The 15,932-nt window shown below is 43.4% G+C and overlaps 1 long non-coding RNA gene across 1 annotated transcript in view; it reads right to left on the bottom strand.

Annotated features, from left to right (window-relative positions):
• Positions 1-1,245: 1,245 nt before the first annotated feature.
• LOC115649862 overlaps positions 1,246-15,932 on the bottom strand; it is a 60,863-nt gene continuing 46,176 nt past the window's right edge. Inside the window, exon 3 of the long non-coding RNA XR_003999950.1 lies at positions 1,246-5,192. This is a non-coding gene — a long non-coding RNA (uncharacterized LOC115649862). The remainder of the gene's footprint in view (positions 5,193-15,932) is intronic.

The following is a 15,932-nucleotide window of genomic DNA, read 5'->3' as shown; positions in this document are numbered from 1 at the left end:
TACTGTCTTTGTTGTAAGATCTAGGGTACCAGTTGATCTGGGATAAGTGACTGGTCTCTTAGGACTGGAAGTAACCTGAATATTATGTCAAGTATCAGGGGGTAGCCAGGTTTTTTACCCATGAAAGCTTATGCCCAAATAAATCTGTTAGTCTTTAAGGTGCCACCGAACTCCTTGTTGTTTTTCTGAATATTATGTGATTGTATGGTGTAAGTGATCATTTATCACTAAGTCCAGTTTGTCTGGGTGGCAAGATAGCTTGCAGAGTCTAAGGGGACTGTCTGTGACTCATGGTAGGACTTGTTATAGCGATCCAGGAGTTTATATTTGTTACTGGCTTGGTAAAAATCTAATTATAGAAATACCACCAGTTCAAGTTTTCTGCCGTGTTTTTGACAATCTGACCTGAGGTGGGCACTCATGGCCTGAACCACTCCAGACAGTGTGACAGGGATAATAATTAAGGATACAAGTTGTTCACAGAGGTCACTTATTCCATGACTTTACATGCGACTGCAGTACTGGGAACTCGGGCTTCCTTGATTGTTTTTTGCCTGTATCCAGTCTGTAACTTTTACTAAAAAATAGCTGTGACAAAATCTTAATAATACTTACAATTGCCTACCTCATATGGTGGTTGTGAGAATTAACTAATATCTGTGAAGTGCTTTGTAAACCTAAAGAGCTCTCGGCTGGCTAGCTAAAGTCCTTGTATTGTTTTAATCTATTTTTCCTCTCTCTTGGTGACGTTCCTATGGACAGATAAATCACACTTGTTTTGAAGAGGCTGTCCTGAGTCACTGCAATGTCATGCTGCTCACAAGATACCAGTAAGAAGACTATACAACGGGGTCCAAACTTAGATGGGCCTGCTGAGGTGATACTAGAGCTGCTCAGAAATATTCAACAGTATGTTTTTCTGTGGTAAAACGCTGATTCATCAGGATCAAAACATTCCATAGGAATGCGTCTGTTTTAATTAAATTTCAGCAAGACCCTGCCTGGTTTCTTGCTAACTCAGCAGCCCAGCTCCTCAGCAGTCCAGCCTGCAGCCTTGGCTCTCAGGTCTTCCAAGGTCTCTGACTCTTTTACAGCCCAGAAGCCCAGGGATCCCCAGCTCTGAGGCTACCTGAGCTGGCCAGTTCCTTGCCTGGTAGGCTGACAGGGCCCCAGGCAGCTTGGAAATCTTTAGAAATATCAAAATGAAATGTCATTTCAACTTTTTCTAAATTAAATTTTGGAATTCCAATTCCATGAGAAATTTTGGAATTTCATTTTTTGTTCCATTTTGGGTTTTTTTTATTTCATAATTTTCCACAGAATGGGAATTCCAGTTTCCAGACAGCTCTAAATACAGTTGGTAGAAAGGGAGTGCTGTAGCCTGGTCAGTTCAGTCTAAAAGTGGGGTGAGGTGCAGGTTTCCATTCAGAGAAGCATCAGTATAGACCTGTCATTTGGAAGGGGTATGTGCAGAGAGGTTGAGAGAGGACAAAGGTACAGCTCAGCCTTGCAACAGAAGCTCTCTCCAGGTCAGGTTTAAAACACATTGCTGAGTTTATATGGGGAACTCAGACTGCACTTCCCATACTGTATGTGCTCTGTGGATAATCTGTTATCTGCTGCTGTCAACCCAACATCTTTCCCCTAACTCATAAAAATCACTTTTAAAAAAAAGGAAATAAAGCTGTTTCTTTGACCAGTTGTGGAGAAACTATTACTCAGCATAATATTTTACTTGATAAACTGCAATTGTTTCACCCCTTTTCCCACTTGCAATGAACTAGTTCTTATACTAGTTCAAAATAAAAAATATTTCTGATAACCATGTCAACAAAAGGATTCCTTGCTCCTTATAGTCAGTTTGTGCCACACGGTGGACTGGACCCTTAAAGAGGGCATTTGTCCAGTATACTTGTGTCTTATTAACAGCCTTGTGATAGGGTCTCATAGAGGGCAGCTGATCCTTAGAAAGAGCAGCAGGAAGTTGCAGAGAAGAGGGGGCCTCTCAAGACACCAGTGTGGAATGGACCTCTTAGAGAAATCTGGGACCAGGAAGCTGTGGAGAGTAAGAACATTCCTGCATGCTGCAGAGACAAGAGGGCTTCAGGACAGATTTGAATAACAGAGGAGCAAAACTCCAGCCAGCTCTGGCTGAGAGTGGCCTAGTAAATTGAGTTGGACTTTGTGGACTTTATTTTCGGGACTTTGAATTTTGTTCTGAATTTACTTCTATGTTAAGAAACCCAACCCTAAGGGGAGGGCTTTTTGCACAGAAGGAAACCTTTGTGGAGTTAATTGGGGAGTTTGAAGGGGGAAACTGAGGCAGGCTACTTATAGAGTGATCTCAGGCCAGGCGGTAGTGCTTGGGAGGCAGCCTACCCTATGACAGCTGCTGTTAATGCATCTACATTCTGCACTGCTGCCTGTTACTGCATTGCTAAGAAAAATAGCAGATGCCGTTTCTAATGACTTAACACAGAAAGCTGAATTTCATAAAAGCTAGATCAGCACTAATCCTATGTGACAATGCAAAGGAACTTAAGGTTCTCTCTTATTCTCTTGTGTGAGTAACTCATACTACAGATCACAGCATAGGGGACAGGGAGGGAATCAGGCTTTGCAGAATTAGTGCTCTCCTGCAGATTGCATAAGATGTGCAGGGTTTAGATCCAAGACATTGTATCTTCTCCCCAGCGCAGGGGTGAAATTGAGAGTGTGATTCTCCAGACTCAGTTTTCTTCCTGGGTGGCTCCTGGTGCAGCACAATTATGCATTGTCACTTAGTTCAGGACATAAGCCCTCTTGAAGGCCCTGATCCAAGGCCCCATGAAATTGACTGGAGTCTTTCCTTTGCACTTTGAATAGAAGCCAGCAGCAGAAAAGAAAAAATCAAGACCCTAAAGATATAACAAATGTTTCATCCTACATACAAAAATGCCACATATTACAATAACTTCATTGTCTGCTGGTGTTGCTAAATGGCCACTGTGCTTTCTGAGCCAGTGCTTCCAGTCCCACAATACAGTACATTAATTCGTTGTGTTTTGTGTTGTTGGAACTTTCACTCTATGGAACTTCTACATATTGATGCCTCTGCAGATAAACAGAGTAAATATGAACAAAACAACTAGAAGAAGTTACTGTACACAGAGTAAGTCTGAATAAAACCAGCAGAAAAAATGCAGGTGATCTCAGTTTAGATGGCAAGAGCCTGATTCCAAGCTGAATAAATGAGTGTAATTTAGATCTTACTCCTTTTGCCAGCTGCTCATGTCATACAAATTTAGGACCAGATTCTGATACCCTTGCTCAGGGGGAATAGTACTTTACTCAGTGAATAGTCCCACTGATTTCAGAACTGTGTGTGGAGTAGGGTACTACTCATTGTGAGTAAGGGTATCAGAATCTGGCCTTGAGACTCTCATCCACCATCTTCATGCCCTCTGCATTTGGCCCACTTACACTGCTGTAACTCTCATCCTGAGGGGCTAAAGACAGGAATGTAGCAAGAAAAGCACTAATGAGGTTGTAAAGTTCTGTGAGTTCAAATAAACTGCCTCACACTTCAATTTACACCTTCTGCCAGCCCCATGTTTTTCCTTTTAGTATGCTACAATTTTGCCACTTCAAATGTCTCACAATTACTGTCTCTCTTCTTTCTCTGTAAATTAATTCCCCAATTACGGCTTTCCATGTGAATTTGTGCAGCTTTCCACAGAGTCATGTACCCTGCCTGAGTGACAAGTAAAAAATTAACCTCTTCAGTTGAAATAAAATATTCTCTGGTGCTTAGAACATAAAAATGAAAGCTAGAACTTCTGGGGTTTATTTTTGACTCTGCCGCAGACTTACTGTGTGACTTAGACAAGTTAACTTTCGTATGTCTTAGTTTCTCCTTCTAAAATTTGTATCCATATGGACCCCACTCTGTAGAGGCAGAGTTGGGAGCTTAATGAATGTTTGTAAGCCACCTGGAGAACCTATTCTACTAGGTGCAATATGGACATTATCACTTAAGTGTTTTTTTTCAAATATCAATCATAGGAACTAGCCCAAGTTGTTAGCGTACAGTGACAGGACTGTTTCAAGAGAACCAAAATGATGCCATGTGACATGCAATCAAATTAATCTCTCTTATACCTGCCTACTATATTTTCCCCTCCATGCATCTGATGAAGTAGGTTTTAGCGCATGAAAGCTTATGCCCAAATAAATTTTTGTCTCTAAGGTGCCACAAGGACTCCTTGTTTTTTCTCTTAAAATAATCCTGTTGCTGTGTGCAAGCAACTTGGGGTTTGTTCCTGTGATTTTCAGTAGAAACCTTACTGACTTTTCACTATTTATGCATGCTTGTTTATATTGGAATGCTCATTCATTAATTCTGCTTTTCTTCCTATTGAATTATTTATTATTAAGAAAGGTCAGCAATATGTTACCCTGTTGGTTGGTTCTGCTACACAGCTTAATTGATCTACTTGCTACTTTTAATAGTGTATTACTTTTCCATCTAAACACCACTAAAAATTAAAAGTTTATTTATCTAGTGTGATAACTCTAGGGAGAAGGTGTCCAGTTATCCAAGCAAACTTGGGCACAATTTATTCCCAAAACTATACTCATGCCTTTTGTTCGTGATCTGTTGATGGGTGTTTTTTGCCCTCTGTTATATAGGTCCCTTGTCTTGGTCTGGTCTCATGGACTCTGCTGTATAACAACTGTTCCTATTATAACAGTCTCAGCTACAGCTGTCTGTACACTGAGACATTCAGCATCTTTTTCTGTCCTGTTACATACTTTCAAGAAAAGCAGTCCATCTTGCAATAAAATGAATGAAAAGCAATTCTCCTGACCTTATTTATATTCTAAAAGCGTCAAAAACCATGACTTTATTCTCACCAAATGCATTGTTTTTCTTAAGCTTTTTAACATGTGCACTTCATATGGTGATACTCGTGTTCATTCTCCATATTTGCAAACCATTCAGTTCCACAGGGGTGGGTAGAGTCTGCTCCAATCTAGTGTGAATAGTAGATGCGGGTTACTCCTCCTTAAGAAGCAAAAGGATATGTAGAAGAAGGAACTTGAAGGATGGCTGTGAACACCATGGAGAAATCAGCAAAATAAGATGGACACTGTAAAAGCCTTGGAGGAAGGAGGCACATTCAGGATGTCTATTTGGAGCCACTTGGCTACTGGAAATTAAAACAAAACCATTGTACATTGCGTGTTCTTGCTATCTTGAAATGAGAACAAAAATAACTCAACAGCCACTAGATAACACAACACATTTATTGCAGTGATGTAGCTGCTGCACTATGTCGTATCAGTTTCTATGGTATATAATTGCATGGACACAAAAAAACCCTACTTTGAATACTCATCAGAAAAGGTTAGAGTTAATCAGAAGATTGATTATTTGCCTTCCAAAAGTGGAGGAACTCTTTTTGAATGTGTTGGTGTCAAAGTCAGAAGGGGCTTTGGTCAAGTAACTTCAGCTCTCTGTATCTGTGCCTCAATTGACCCAACTGTAAAACTTCATTTGTAAAACATTTTGAGATCCATCAGTGAAAATGTATATGTACTATGTGTTCTAATTATTAAGTAAATATTTGCCCTGATAGACAACTTTCCATGGCTACAAGTATTTTATTGAAGAGATAAATACCACTGACACTGTTTTTAGTAAATGACAAGGAAACATGCGGATCGGTATAGTCACCATTTGCTTAGCATTGGAAATGGAAGATACAGAAAATGTTTACATTTCTCACTTCTGAATCATGCCTATTTTAATTATAAAACAAACAGATCCAAGCTGTACAATTTCTGTGTTCAACTGGTTTTTACTGACTAATAGATGTGTCCACTAGTTATGGGCCAGATGCTGCATCCCTTACTCACGCTAAGTAGTATGTACCCACATGCATAGTCCCTTTGAAGTCAATGGAACTGCACAAATGAGTACTCCTCATAAGGGTTGCAGAATCTAGCTGTAAGTTATTCTGGATATCCCAAATGTCAGATATTTCAGATAAAATTCATTTTTCAAATTAGTTTGCCAAGAATCAGTCTTACTTAGCTTCAAAGGGAATGGAATGCTAGCTTGTTTGCTTCTCATGCAAATTATGCATAAACTTTGGGAATCAGTTGCAGCTCAGAGGTTTAGGCACCTATGTCCCAGTTTTGCCTTCCCTGCAATCCACGAAACTCCCACTGAACCCTTTTAAGAGCCTAAATTCACTTGGCACCTATGGATATGGCTACACTGCAATTAGATACCCATGGCTGGCCCATGCTAGCTGACGTTGGCTTGTGGGGCTTGGGTTAAAAGGGACTGTTTAATTGCAGTGTAGACATTGGGACTCAGGCTGGATCCCAGGCTCTAGAACCCTGCAAGGTGGTAGGGCCCCAAAGCTCAGGCTGGAGCCCAAGCCCGAATGTCTACACCTCAGTTAAACAGCTCTTTAGCATGAGCCCCGCAAGCCCAGGTCAGCTGCAGGTGTCTAATTCCAGTGGACATATCCTACGTTTCTTTCTCTGGGCATGTGCACTGCTGCCTCCCTCTAGGTGTGTGGAGGCCTATTTCCTGGCTAAGCCCCAGAGGATAAGTCTTCACTTTGGGTCCCAGAAACAGGGCTCCAGCCTGGCCCCAGATTTTCGTGCTGAAGTTTTATAGCCTTGCAGCTTGAGCACCACAAGCCTGAGTCAGCAAAAAGGGCCTGCCACAGGTTTTATTGCAGTCTAGACATAGCCAGAGTGATTCACAAACCAGGAAAGACAGGTGTTCGGCTGCCTATTCATATCCAGGGACCAATCCAGTAGGTGTGCTCAAGCAGGAGCACTGAAAGCTCCCTAGAAGGAGGGGGGGGTGGGGCGCAAAAGTGCCCAAACCAGGGCCCCATCCCTGCTCTGCCTTTTCCCCAGAGACCCTGCCTCCCGCTTGCTCCTCTCCACCTCCTCCCCTCATCACTTGCCCTTAAAATAGGTTAAAAAGTGGGAAAGCATAGCCCTCCCACTTTTAATAGTGATGAGGCAATGGTCCCCTAATCCCCCCAGCATCCCTGGCTCAGAGGCCATCTACTGGATCAGGCACCACTGAAAAATCTGACTGGAGAAGGTGGTGTTACCATCTACGTTAGAGTGCTCATCTGGGATGTGGCAAAAGTGACTGAGGGGGAGAAAGGATTTGAACAGAGGTCTTCTATGTACCAGGAAAGCGTGCTAGCCACTGGGCTATGGGATATTCTGATCTAGGGAATCCCTCAGTCTCTCCTGTTGAACCTGTTCAATTGTGGATCTATAACTTAAAAGTGGTTGGAACAGGGGCACTGGACCTGGGGTCTCTCAGGTGGGTGTTCCAACCACTGGACTGCAGAATCATCCCCATTCTCTCTCCCTGGCCCTCTGACTATTTAAGTATTTATCCACAGCAGAAGAGCCAGCAGCACACACTCCTGTGGTCAGCAACTCCCACTGGCTAGTTTAGACATTTCCCCACCTAATGTGCTGGCTTCTGTGGATCGCATTCTTAGGTGCTTTTCTCCCTCCATTTTTTGTACAGGGATCCTAGTATCACAGTCCTGTTCTTGTGATTTGTCTAGGTGTCCAGAAGTTAGGCTCTGTGATGCTCAGTGTTGCAATGCTTAATTCCCTTCATGGATCCCACCCAAACTTCCCATTTTGGTTAAAAGAGCACCAGTTTAACTCTTCCAAATGTGATGCTTAATTAAAAATCATCAGTGGTACCCTGTCACCAGACAGCGTTCTTAAAGCAAAGTATTATTTAAAACAAAAGCACATCAGAGAAAAGAAGATCTTAAAACTGCCCTTCCCTGACAGAGAATTTACCTTCCTCCCCCATAGAATTATATATCAGTATTAGATTATCTGTGTTGTGGACATGGAGCTTCTATGTAATAATCTCATTTTATATGCTGATAGCAAACAATTTGAGCATCTTGTGTTAAATTAGCAAGATGATAACAAGCAAGAGAAGGCTCTTGAGGGGATGGAGGTTTGAGTGAAGGCTGGTGTTTCTCACTGAGGTTCTGCATGTGCTGGGAGAACATGGTTCCACAGACTCACATCTGTAGTGAAGGCTAGTGGGGAAGTATGGTCCTTTCCTATTGGAAATTGTCCATATTTCCAGTAAAGATGTGCTGAGCCTGGGAATGACTTACTGAAGTAATCACTTGGCACTGTCTGGCTAGCTCTCAACCAGCATCTAATTTTCCATTTTTTGGTTAATTAACACTAACTTCTCTCTTCATCACTACTGCTAATTTTACCTGCCACACAGCAGGGTCTGTGGCTAATAGTAAGGATAATAAAGAGAAAGTAACACTCTGCAGCACAATTTAACATACTTTTAAAGGAGCTCATGCCATATGGAGATGGCATGAAGTAAAACAACAAAAAAACTGGAACAGAGGAGATCTGGGTTCTGTGTCAGATTCTGCCACTGGCTTGCTGTGTGACCTTGGGCAAGTCACTTACCTTCCTGTACATCAGTTTCCCCATGCGTAAAATATGGAAAATAAAACTAACTCCCTGCAAAGCACTTTATAGTACCTTTCACTAAAAGAGTTAATAAGTGCAAAAAACTACATTTCAGGGACTCAGCCCAACATCCCAGATCCCAGTAGCCACCAAGCTTTGATGCAAGATAAGAATTTTGCAATTTGCACCCATTTGTAATATTTTTAAAAGGCCACCTACAGTACTAGGTATTAAATTTAGTGGATGATGGGCAATGTATGTGAAAGATTATTTTTAAACTTTGGTGAGAAAAATAGTAGAAAATTGAAAATATTGCTAAAATGTGTTAAAGAATCTGATGTCTGATTACATGATATTTTTGATTAAACAAAGATTTATCAAGTTCTATAATATTAAGTTCATCAACATCTGCTACTAGGCAAAAATATCTTTGACATTTACATCATACTAAGATTTGGGACCTTGTCTTTTTAATAAGTCCCTTAAACTTAAGCCAAAACATCCCCCCACCCCCCCACCCCGATAAAAACAAAATAAGAAAGGAACTAGCTGCAGGAATAAAAAAGAGAATGCAGGCAGAAATCCAGCAACTAAGTGGGGGCTACCCAGTTTACTGTAACCAATGCAGCATGTATGATTACTTGCCCTATGGGCAGGTGGCGTATGTGTGCATTTGGTGCAAGGAGCTCCTGGCCCTCAGAGAACGTGTACGGGCTTTGGAGACCAGGGTGGCTTAGCTGGATGAGCTAAGGGAGACAGAGAGGTACATAGATGAGATTTTCTGGGACACAGTAGAATGGTCCCACCCCTTGTCTGACAGCCTCTGTGCTGTTGAGGAGAATTAAAGTCTCAGGGAAGGAAAACATCCAACTAGAGCAGAGGGAAACCATCCCATAGTTGGGACCCTCCTTCCAGATGATGTTGTGGTATCCTCTCACACTGAGGATACTTCTCCGTGTATCTCTTCCAGTTATTAGGAAGAGACAGGTATTAGGTGATTCAATCATTAGAAACATACATAGGTGGGTTTGCAATGACCAGGAGAACTGCATGATGACTTGCCTGCTTGGTGCGAAGGTTGCGGATCTCTCGATAGACTTATGTGTAGTGCTGCGGAGGAACTAGGGGTCGTGGTACTTGTAGGTACCAATGACATAGGGAAGATAGAAGAGAGGTCCTGGAGGCCAAATTTAGGCTGTTAGGTAAGAGATTGAAGTCCAGGACCTCCATGGTAGCATTGTCTGAAATGCTTCCAGTTCCATGTGCAGGGCCAGTTAGACAGGCAGAACTGCAGTCTCAATGCATGGATGAGACGATGGTGTAGGGAGGAAGGATTTAGATTTATTAGAAACGGGGGAAATTTTTGGGCAAAGAGGAGCCTATACAGGAAGGATGGGCTCCACCTAAACCAAAATGGAACCAGACTGCTGGCACGTAAAATTAAAAAGGTCATAGAGCAGTTTTTAAACTAAGGTCTGGGGGAAAGCTGACAGATGTCGAGGTGCATGTGGTTCCTTAGGGGAGGATCTGCTTATGGAGATTCTCTATATCCTAGTAAGGAGGAGAGAATGGAAGATAATATAATACAGGTAGGATCTGATGAGAAACAGTCAGGGCCGGCGCTTCCATTTAGGCGACCTAGGCGGTCACCTAGGGCACCAGGATTTGGGAGGATGGCAGACTGTTCCGGTGGACCTGCCGCAGGTGTGCCTGCGGAGGGTCAGCTGGTCCCGCGGCTCCAGTGGAGCATCCGCAGGCACACCTGCGGCAGGTCCCCCAGAGCTGCGGGACCAGTGGACCGTCCGCAGGGACACCTGTGGGAGGTCCACCGGCGCCACGGGACCGGCGAGCCTAGGGTGCCAAAAACCCTCGCGCCACTCCTGGAAACAGTCAAACGAAAAGAAGGCTCAATTACATTGTGTAATGGGAGACTGCTAAAGACACATTTTTGAAGTGCTTATATACCAATGCTAGAAGTCTAAATAATAAGATGGGTGCCTCGTATTAAATGAGGATATTGATATAATAGGCATCACAGAAACTTGGTGGACTGAAGATAATCAATGGGACGCAGTAATACCAGGGTACAAAATATATCGGAAGGACAGAACAGGTCATGCTGGTGGGGGGTAGCACTATATGTGAAATAAAGCATAGAATCAAATGAAGTAAAAATCTTAAATGAACCAAACTGTGCAACAGAATCTCTATGAACAGTAAGAATATAGCAGTAGAGATATATTACCGACCACCTGACCAGGATGGTGATAGTGACTGTGAAATGCTCAGGGAGATTATAGAGGCTATTAAAAAAAATCAATAATAATGGGGAATTTCAACTATCCCCATATTGACTGGGTACATATCACCTCAGGACAGGATGCAGAGATAAAGTTTCTTGACACCTTAAATGACTGCTTCTTGGAGCAGCTAGTCCTGGAACCCACGAGAGGCAGTTCTTGATTTAGTCCTAAGTGGAGCACAGGATCAGGTCCAAGAGGTGAATATAGCTGGACCACTTGGTAATAGTGGCCATAATATAATTAAATTTAACATCCCTGTGGAGGATGTTAAACACTGTAGCATTTAATTTCAGAAAGCAGAGCTACCGAAAATGAGGAGGTTAGTTAAACAGAAATTAAAAGGTATAGTACAAAAAATTAAATTCCCTGCAAGCTGCATGGAAACTTTTAAAAGACACCATAATAGAGGCTCAACTTAAATGTATACACCAAATTAAAAAACACAGTAAGAGAACCAAAAAAGAGCCACCGTGGCTAAACAACCAAGTAAGAGAAGCAGTGAGAGGCAAAGAGGCATCCTTTAAAAAGTGGAAGTTAAATCCTAGTGAGGAAAATAGAAAGGAGCATAAACTCTGGCAAATGAAATGTAAAAATACAGTTAGGAAGGCCAAAAGAGAATTTGAAGAACAGCTAGCCAAAGACTCAAAAAGTAATATCAACAACATCAGAAGAAGGAAGCCTACTAACAACCAGTGTGGCCACTGGACAATCGAGGCGGAGAAACTAAATGAATTCTTTGCATAGGTCTTCACGGTTGAGGATGTGAGGTGAGATTCACAAACCTGAGCCATTCTTTTTAGGTGACAAATCTGAGGAACTGTCCAAGATTGAGGTGTCATTAAAGGAGGTTTTGTAACAAACTGATAAACTAAACAGTAATAAGTCACCAGAACCAGATTGTATTCACTCACAAGTTCTGAAGGAACTCAAATGTGAAATTGCAGGACTACTAAATCAGCTTCTGTATGAAATGACTGAAGGATAGCTAATGTGATGCCAGTTTTTAAAAAGGTCTCCAACAGTGACGCCAGCAATTCCAGGCCAGTAAGCCTGACTTCAGTACCAGGCAAACTGAAACTATAGTAAAGAACAAAATTGTCAGACACAGATGAACATAATTTGTTGGGGATGAGTCAACATGGTTTCTCTAAAGTGAAATCATGCCTCACCAATCTACTAGAATTCTTTGAAGGGGTCAACAAGCATGTGGACAAGGGGATCCAATGGATATAGTATATTCAGATTGTCAGAAAGCCTTTGACAAGGTATCCCACCAAAGGTTCTTAAGCAAAGTAAGTAGTCATGGGATAAGAAGGAAGATCCTCTCATAGATTGGTAACATTAAAAGATAGGAAACAAAGGGTAGGAATAAATGGTCAGTTTTCAGAATGGAGAGACAGAAATAGTGTTGTCCCCCAGAGGTCTGTACTGGCCCAGTCCTATTCAACATATTCATAAATGATCTGGAAAAAGGGGTAAACAGGTGGCAAAATTTGAAGATGATACCAAACTACTCAAGATCGCAGTCTGCCTGGGACTTAAGTAAGAGCTACAAAAGGATCTCTCAATACTGGGTGTCTGGGCAACAAAATGGCAGATGAAATTCAATGTTGATAAATGCAAAGTAATGCACACTGGAACACATAATACCAACTATACATATAAAACGATGGAGTCTAAATTAGCTGTTATCACTCAAGCACGAGATCATAGAATTATAGAATCATAGAATATCAGGGTTGGAAGGGGGACCTCAGGAGGCCATCTAGTCCAACCCCCTGCTCAAAGCAGGACCAATTCGCAACTAAATCATCCCAGCCAGGGTTTTGTCAAGCCTGACCTTAAAAACCTCTAAGGAAGGAGATTCCACCACCTCCCTTGCTCCCTCAGTAACCCATTCCAGTGCTTCACCGCTCTCTGAGTGAAAAAGTTTTTTCCTAATATCCAACCTATCCTCCCCCACTGCAACTTGAGACCATTACTCCTTGTTCTGTCATCAGGTACCACTGAACTTGGAGTCATTTTGGATAGTTCTCTGAAAACATCCACTCAGTGTGTAGTGGCAGTCAAAAAAAGTGAACAGAATGTTGGGAATCTTTAAGAAAGGGATAGATAATAAGACAGAAAATATTACATTGCCTCTATATAAATGCATGGTACGTCCACATCTTGAATACTGCATGCAGATGTAGTTGCCCCATCTCAAAAAAGATATATTGGAATTGGAAAAGGTTCAGAAAAGGGCAACAAAAATTATTAGAGGTATAGAATAGCTTCCGTATGAGGAGAGATTAATAAGACTGGGACTTTTCATCCTGGAAAAGAGACGACTAAGGGGGGATATGATTGAAGTGTATAAAATCATGACTGGTGTGGAGAAAGTAAATAAGGAAGTGTTATTTACCTGTTCTCAATAACATAAGAACTAAGGATCACCAAATGAAATTAATAGGCAGCAGGTTTAAAACAAACAAAAAGAAGTATTTTTTCACACAATGCACAGTCAACCTGTGGAACTCCTTGCCAGAGGATGTTGTGAAGGCCTAGACTATAACAGGGTTCAAAAAAGAACTAGATAAATTCATGGAGGATAGGTCCATCCATGGCTATTAGCCAGGATGGGCAGGGATGGTGTCCCTGGCATGTGTTTGCTAGAGGCTGGGAATGGGAGACAAGGAATGGATCACTTGATTACCTGTTCATTTCCTCTGAGGCATCTGGCACTGGCCACTGTCGGAAGACAAGATACTGGGCTAGATGGACCTTTGATCTGACCCAGTATGGCCATTCTTATGTTCTTAGAACACTTTTAGTGCAATATGAATAATACATAATAAAATACAGTATGTAAGCATTGTAGTAATATGTCACTGAGCTGCTATTTTAATAAAATACCTGTTATTCCTCCTTCACTGAAAAGGAAAAGCCATCTGTCTTTCTCCGAGTTAATAATGTCTATTATGCATCCAAATTCTAATGCTTTCACCATTTTAAATTATAATTCATCACTATAATAATTGCTGGATATTGCTTGGTTTAGCTTTGTTTTTATCTTTTCCTTCACAATTATCTTTCCAAAAGTTATTCTGACAGAGAGCTTTTCAACATGATACATCTTTAAACCATGTTGAAGTTGCAGAACTGCATCTCACACACAGACCCTCAATTTTTCGTTGCTGGATAGTGGAGGATTTAATAAGTTGTTGAGAAAAGAGCAACAAGTTGTACAATAGAACCACAGAGTTACGAACACCTATGAACTGACCAGTCAACCACATACCTCATTTGGAACAAGAGGTACACAATTAGGCAGCAGCAGAGACAAAAAAAAAAAAAAAAAAAAAAGGAAAAAGAAAGCAAGCACAGTACAGAACTATGTCAAATGTAAACTACTAAAAAAAAGGGAAAGCAGCATTTTTCTTCTGCAAAGTAAAGTTTCAAAGCTGCATTAAGTCAATGCTCAGTTGTAAACCTTTGAAAGAATGACCATAATGTTTTGTTCAGAGTTCAGAACATTTTAGAGTTACAAACAATCTCAATACCAGAAGTTTTCCTAATTCTGAGGTTCTACTGTAGTTAGACCTGAAAGAGGTGCCCTTTTCTGGCACAATGGAGTAACGTCACTGTTAGTTGTATATTTGTATTATATCCTGAGTCTAATCAGGCACAGGCTCCCTTGGTGCTCTACAAATACATAATATGCCCTGAAAGAATGACATCAAAGAGATTTATACTGAAAACACATATGCACCTGCATAACTTCACACTTTGAGAGCTCCTGAAGAACAAACTTCAAGAGCTAGGTATTATTACTCATGTGAGCAATCTATGGACTTCGGTAGTACTACTGGTGCAGCTAACGTTAGGCACCTGTGGTTACCTGTTTCCAGGATCAGGACATAATTTAAGACAAGAAGCAAGAGATGAGCATGACAAACAATAGGAGGGAACAGAAGAACCACAGATCAAATTGTAACACTGACCATAAGTGCACAGGGTCATGATCCCGAATAATTAAAAGTTGTTCCATGCACAGCCTGAGCCGGCCCTCTACCTAGCCATTATAGGCTGGCCACCCCCCGCATTCCAGGAGAAGCCAGTAACACCTAACCTACGGGCCTCTGCAGACACAGGCTTCTTTTGCCTGCCACTTCTGGACGCCAGGTGCAAAAAGGCCGGTTATTAGGAAGGATCCGCCCCTTTCCCTGGCTGCCCTGCTCCCCAAGCCAAGGCCTGATGCGCCCCCGGGCAGAGCGAGATCAGACCACAGAGGTTTTCACACCTCCCTTCCCCCGCCGCATCCAGCACCGCGCAGACCGCCCACTGAGCCGCGCAAAAGCTGCCTGAGCCACTGCGCCGGCCAAACGCCGCGCTCAGCACAGTGCGCACAGAAAAGCGCGCGCACCCTCCCTGGTAGGAGCGGAGCTGCTGCCCGCCGACGCTCGCAAGTGGCGCCCAGACACGGTGGAGACAGGCGCCCTGCCACTGGCAGTGCCTGGGACAGCTCATCCATCCCCTGTCTTCGGCCTCGGGGGGCTGCTCCTGTCTCCTTCCGAGGGGTCTTCCCGCACCAGCCCCCCTGGCGCTGCCAGACCCGCAGAGGCGGGGGAGCGCGGGATCGGCAGTTGCTGCTCTCCGCCTGTTGCAGCGCTGTGTGCCGCCTGGGGTGGGGGCTGCCAGGCGCGCTGGCGGAGGAAGGCGGCGGCTGGCGGAGGCGCTGCTGTAGCCGGCTGCACTTGGCGAAGAGCGGGAGGGCACCAAGGCGGAGACCGAGCGAAGCAGCGCGCAGCCAGGCTCCCCCAGACGCTGACCCAGCTGCTGCCCGGGCGGGCGCCGCGCGCAAACGGGGGCTGCCTGCCCTGGCTCCCGGGCAGGGGGCGGGGCCGTGACTCCCGGAGGAGAAAAGAGCGGCCGCCGGCCGGCAAGGGAGACCGAGGGACCGTCTGAGCCGCATCTGCTGGTCCCGCTGTGACACGAGTTACTCTCCGGAGAGGACTGTCAGCACCGCCCCGGCCTGGCACCCCCCATTGCAGGGCTGACCCTCTAACGCGGGGGGAGGATTAGCCCCCCCCCAGCAGGTGGAGCGCCCGAGGGGCACGGCCCAGGCATCAGCTCGGACCCGGGATGTTA

This window comes from Gopherus evgoodei, chromosome 4 (assembly GCF_007399415.2).
Source record: "Gopherus evgoodei ecotype Sinaloan lineage chromosome 4, rGopEvg1_v1.p, whole genome shotgun sequence".
Classification (NCBI taxonomy): Eukaryota; Metazoa; Chordata; order Testudines; family Testudinidae; genus Gopherus; species Gopherus evgoodei.
This window is presented reverse-complemented; position numbering and strand designations above follow the sequence as displayed.